Source organism: Propithecus coquereli, unplaced genomic scaffold (genome assembly GCF_000956105.1).
Source record: "Propithecus coquereli isolate 6110/MARCELLA unplaced genomic scaffold, Pcoq_1.0 Scaffold87, whole genome shotgun sequence".
In the NCBI taxonomy this organism is placed as follows: domain Eukaryota; kingdom Metazoa; phylum Chordata; class Mammalia; order Primates; family Indriidae; genus Propithecus; species Propithecus coquereli.
In genome coordinates, this window is record NW_012154951.1 from 5,578,539 (window position 1) to 5,584,538 (window position 6,000).

Here is a 6,000-nt window from a genome sequence, read left to right on the forward strand (position 1 = left end):
AATTGTATTCTGTTATAGGGCTCAGATGAACCTGCTATCAAAATGGGCTGGCAAACAACTAAGAATCACTTTTAAAGGATGAAATAAAGAAATTTAAACAGAAAAACTGTAAAAAGCTATTAAAATAGAAGCTCAGTACATTCTATCACATGCCCTAACTCTTCTAACTGCCCTTCACCTTGGCACAGCCTAGTCCCCCTCTCCTCGGCATAGTCCCGTCCCTAAGCCTTCCTCGTGGTGCAGGCAGGGGCTCTGTGACCGCCACTGCTGAGGTGTTTAATGGCCATCGCAGTCAGAGTTGACCTTCATTCTCCAGCGTAGCCTCAGAAATGGATTTTTCAAACCTTTCTAGTATGAAATATTTCAAAGATACCTTGAAGAACTCCCATGAACATCACCATGACTCAGCTTCAACAATTATCATTATAGTTCTGCTGCTCTTGAAAATTTTCTGCTGCTTGAGTTATCACATTCCACAACAGTGGATATTAGGCAGATTTTTATTTTTCAATTTTTATCTTCATTTAAAAAAAACCATCAAAATTAGATGACAAAAGGAGGCAATATAAATAAAAAATGTGGAGATATTTGAAGAAATTTGTATTTCTGTTTCTAGGTGGTATCTTTTAGGGCTGGAAATTGGATAATATTTATTTATTTGTCATAAAGCATGATAGTTAAATGATACTAGTATGAAAGAATTGTGTGGTCTTTTGTTGTAAAGATTTAAACTCAAGATAGTAAAACTAAGAAGGTTGTGTCTAAATATTTTTTGGTGAAATTGAAAACTTAAAAATGGTATAGAGAAAATATCAGTTTTAGCATGGTAGGTGTAAGAAAACAAAACACAGAGTCTGGTTTCCTATCATGACTGAAAAGAAGAGATAGAGAGATAAATAATAAGTCCATTCTTAAAGCCTACTGCTAGTTGCTGAGAATATACATGGATGATAAGTGTGTGTATTGTGTATATACTCTATTTTTTTTGATTTATCCATTTACATCAGGGATTGGCAAATTATAGCCCATGGACCAAATCTAGCCTGACACCTATTTTTATAGGGCTGGCAAACTAGGAATCTTTTTTTTTTTTTTTTTTTTACATTTTTTAACTGGCTGAAAAATCAAAATCAAAATGATATCTTGTGACACAGGAAAATTGTATGAATTAATAAAATATGTTTTATTGGAAAATAGTCATGCTCATTCATTTACATATTGTCTGTGGCAGCTTTTGTAATACAGTGACAGAGTTAAGTGCTTACAATAGAGACCTTATGACCTGCAAGGCCTAAAATATTTACTATCTGCCCTTTTACAGAAAGTTTGCCAATCCCTGCACTAAATTATTCATTCTTTAAGAGCAGGTACTATGTTTTTTATCCTTAGCATCTAGCATAGTGCCTAGCCCACAGGAACACTCTCAATAAATGTTTGTTGAACTAATGGATTCTTTGACCACAGCCATACTAATTACCTCCTCTACCAGTTAATGTCTGCCTATCTTTCTAGATTTGTTCTTCTTGAAACATCCAGTTCTTCAGCTCCCTGTTCTCTTGGGCAGTTCTCTACTCTTTGCATGAAAGCTACCTAGTCTGGATCACATGACTTCCATTCCACCATGTTCTCCTTGCATTTCATAATCTCTTGCCTCATCAGACTTTTATTCTGTTGCCATTGTAGTCCTCAGCCTAAGGCCACTCTACTATCTATTTAATATTTTCTCTTCTCTCCCAAACTCTTGACTACTTCAGGGAAAAATCACACAAGTCCTGTGTTAACCATTAGTCTAGTATAAATTCATTTAACTTTTAGAGATTCTTTTTGCTACCTGCCAATACTTTCATTAATCTTTATTCATTATCTGCTTTCTGTTTAGGTTGTTCTAAAACCTTTCCATGCTTGTGTGGCCCCCAATTCTACCTCTATCTCACTCATTTTTAACATTCGTCACTTACTTTACTAATATTCAGATTATGTCATACAAGTTTCCACAGCTTCCATCTTCTTTGTTGCCGTATCTCTTTTTGCTCTAATCCTCTATGATCAATTATCCGTCATACATTTCTTCTGTGAGATCAAGTTCAACATGTTGAAAACTGATTATATTACCTTCTTCCTAAAATAAGTGTTTCTTCCTAACTTTCCTATTTCTGTTTGTAGATTTCCATTATTTTGGTAATTTAGACTTGAGATATCTTTGATATCAGTTTTCCATATCCACATAGTCACTAAAGCTGCACAAATTATTTCTTCCCATAGTCTTACAGTCTTTCTTTTCGTTATCAAGACTATCGCCATAGTGATCAGATAATGATTATGATGATAATGCTGATAATTAATACTATCTTTTATTGAGTATTTACTTTTTTTCAGACATTGTGCTTTAATTCACATTCTTGCCTTATTCTTATACCTCCCAACTTTCAATCTCTCTCTCTCCCCATCTCCTTATGTATTCTCAATATTATTAACTTTCATTTTAAGCAGATGAACTCTTCTAATGTATCTCACTGCCCTTTTAACAAATCTTCAATGACTAGCAGCTGCCTAACAAATGAAGTTTCTACTCCAAAGCTCAGCATTTAAGAATTTTTAGTATCTGTGCCCAGCTTCTCTTCCACGTTGTCAATCTTCACTGTCTTATAACTGTCCTATGTGTCCCTCCAAGTGAATCATTTTGCCTTTTTCTCTTGCATCATTAACACTTGTCGTGTTTTGTTTTCTTGTCTTTGAAAACCCTTTCTGACTGCTTTGCATTATGAAAATCCCACCTACTTTGTAAGGGTCAGCTCAGATGGCATCTCTTCTGGATTACACTTGTTGAAAGAGATCTCTACCTTTCTTGATCTCTTATAGATATCTATTATTTTATGGCCCTTATCATAAATTGTGTTCTATTGTAGTGATTTCTATATACATCTTCCTGACTTTTGTTATCTGACTCTTGAAAGAATTAATAGTTTAAAAATATTTTTACATTCCTGTTGCATCTAGTACATTGACCTTTATGTAGCAGGAGCTTAGTAAGTTTATGTTGAATTAATGGTATAGGAGTTTGCCATCTCTTCCAGCAGTTATTGCAATGTTTATTTAAAAGATATTTACTGAATGCCTACTAAGTAGAAGACATTCTGCTGTGGAGATTCAGTAATAAATTAGATACAGATTCTGCCTTTAGGTAACTACATGGTTTAGTAGTTGAAATAAGACTTGGACACAAGTGACTATAATACATGGTAGAAAGTGCTGTAAAAAAAAAGTGCTGTGTGATTAAAGGGAGGTGGCTAGGAAGTTTTGTAGGAGCACTGGGAAGTAGAAGGGTGCAGGTGGTTTCTTATCAGGTTGTTCTTTGCCCTATACAATCAAAAAGAACTTTAAAAAATCCAGTTGGTGTTTCTTTCCCCATTTTATTCAGTAAAATGTGGGCAGAGAATATTTTGGAATTGCACCCTGGAAAAATTCGACTCCTTTTTTTTCTGTTAAAGTTTTATGAGTTATTTTGTCTTCACTTAGCTTTCGATCATGTCTTGAGACTTGAGATGTAAATCGGCTCTCTGAAGTCTTTGGAAAGCTAGACTGATACTTAATTGTCTAGGCTGATGAGGTTATGAGGCTTCTTATTCTGCATCAGCATTTTCCAAAGTGTTTTCTGCTGAATACTAGCCCTGAGAGATGCTCCACACAAAAGGTTCTGTGGACAAATAAGTTTGGGAATTTAGACACACAGCTTTCCTCTTGATGAATCAGAATTGATTTTACTATTTTTAATAGACTTGATTTTTTTTTAGAAAAACTTTGAAAAGCTAGTAGAGTTCTCATAGATCTCATACCCACTTTCCCCTATTATGAACATCTTATATTAGTATGGTACATTTGTTACAATTATTGATCCAATATTGATTGATATATTATTGTTAACTAAAGTCATACTTTATTCAGATATCCGTAGTTTTTAACCTAATGTCCTTTTTCTGTTCCAGGATCCCATCTGGGGCACCACATTACATTTGGTTGTCATGTTTCCTTAGGCTCCTCTTGGCTATGACAGTTTCTCAGACTCTCCTTGTTTTTGATGACCTTGACAGTTTTGAGAAGTACTGGTCAGGTATTTTGTAGACTATCCCTCTGTTGGCATTTATCTGATGTTTTTCTCATGATTAGACTGGGATTGTGGGTTTTTTGGAGGAAGACCACAAAATGTGCCATTCACATTCAGCACATCACATCAGTATACATACTATCAACATGATTTATACTGTTGATGCTGACCTTGATCACCTGGCTGAGGGACTATTTGTGAGGTGTCTCCACTGTAATGTTACTCTTTTTTCCCTTCTTTCCATACTGTCCTCTTTGGAAGGAAGTCATTAAGTATTACACTTAAGGAGTAAGGAGTTATGCTCCACCTTGAGAAAGGAGTATCTGTATAAATTATTTGGAATTCTTCTGCATAAAAGAATTTTCTTTTCTTTCCCATTTATTTATTCAATTATTTATGTTAGTGTGGACTCATGGATATTTATTTTATAATTTGATTATTAATCCAGTACTCCTTTATTTTGTTGCCCACAATTTATTTTAGCATGTTAAAGGCTTAGAGAAGTTCTACAATAAAGAAACCTGTTTAATTTTATTTAATCTAATGTTATTCAAACATATGCAATCATGAAACTCTATTTCCATGTGAAATACTTCGGAAAATTCTTTACTATATCTTACAGAGAAAATAGTATGTGAAAAAACTGATCCACAGTGTTATAAATCCAAATGTGTAAGTTTTCTCGTGAACTAATACTAGTAAGCACATAGAGCTCTAATTATATACCAGGTACCATTCTAGTGCTTTACATGTATTCACCGTTTAATATTTATGACACCCCTTTGAGGCGAGTTACTCTTATGGTCTTAGATAGGTCTAACTTCACAAAACTAGTAAGTGGTAGAGCTTGGATTTGAACTTGGACAGTCTGGCTTCAGAATTTGTACTACCTGATAATATTCAGCTTGTTTCTCTGTGTAACCCAGAAATGCTCAGGCAAACTTAAGATATACTATGTGGTTGAATTTACCCTGTTCTCTATCAATTCAGTAACCTTAGCAAAAATGAGAATTTTGTTAATTTTACAATACTTCGGTTCTCATCCCCTTCCTAATTGGTCTTTCTGCCTTCTGTATTGTCACTCCACTTCTTAAAACTTCCGCAACTTAAGGGTAGAGCTTAAATTCCTTATTAAGGCTTACGAGGCTATAAGTGATCTCACTCCTCTTAACTATTCCAGTCCCATCTCTTCTTGCCTTCTCACACTCCTCCCCATCCTGCCACACACATAAACAAACATTCTTTCTCTCTAATCATACTTGACCTCCTTCACTTGTTGTAATAGGAGAATTTTTGCTTATGCTGTTGCTTCCACCTGAAACGGCCTCCCCACAATCCTATATATTTGTAGCTAACTTCTAGATATTGTTTAGGTTAGCAGGTAATGACAGTTTGTTTAGATGGGCTCTCTGACTCCCAGATCTCAGATACGCAGGTGCCTTCCCTGTGGGACCCTGTACTCCCCTACTGTAATACTTGGGCTGTCTGTGTCATCATGTGGATTCTGTAGTCTCTGTGAAGCAGGACCAGTGTCTCTTTTCATTACTGTAGCTCCAACATCTGGCACAGTCCCCAGCCCATAGTGGATACGCAATAGATATTTTTTAACATGATGAATTATTTCTCCTAATTTTGGGAGGTTAAAAAAAAAATGAACAAATTGAATTAAAAAAGTGGTGAATGTACCCTCCTAGAAAATATTCAGACTCATTTATCTAGTAATTCTGCTTCTAGAACCTTGTATAAAGGAAAGAATCAGAAACATAGAAATTTATGTTTGTGATAAGAGTAAAAAATTTAAAAGAACCGAGGCCGAGGCGGGCGGATCGTTTGAGCTCAAGAGTTCGAGACCAGCCTGAGCAAGAGCGAGACCCTGTCTCTACTAAAAATAGAAAGAA

General features: G+C 35.2%; 1 protein-coding gene across 2 annotated transcripts in view; it reads left to right on the top strand.

Annotated features, from left to right (window-relative positions):
* Window positions 1-6,000, top strand: part of TBC1D19 (TBC1 domain family, member 19) — a 128,314-nt gene that overhangs the window by 25,805 nt on the left and 96,509 nt on the right. The window lies entirely within an intron of this gene.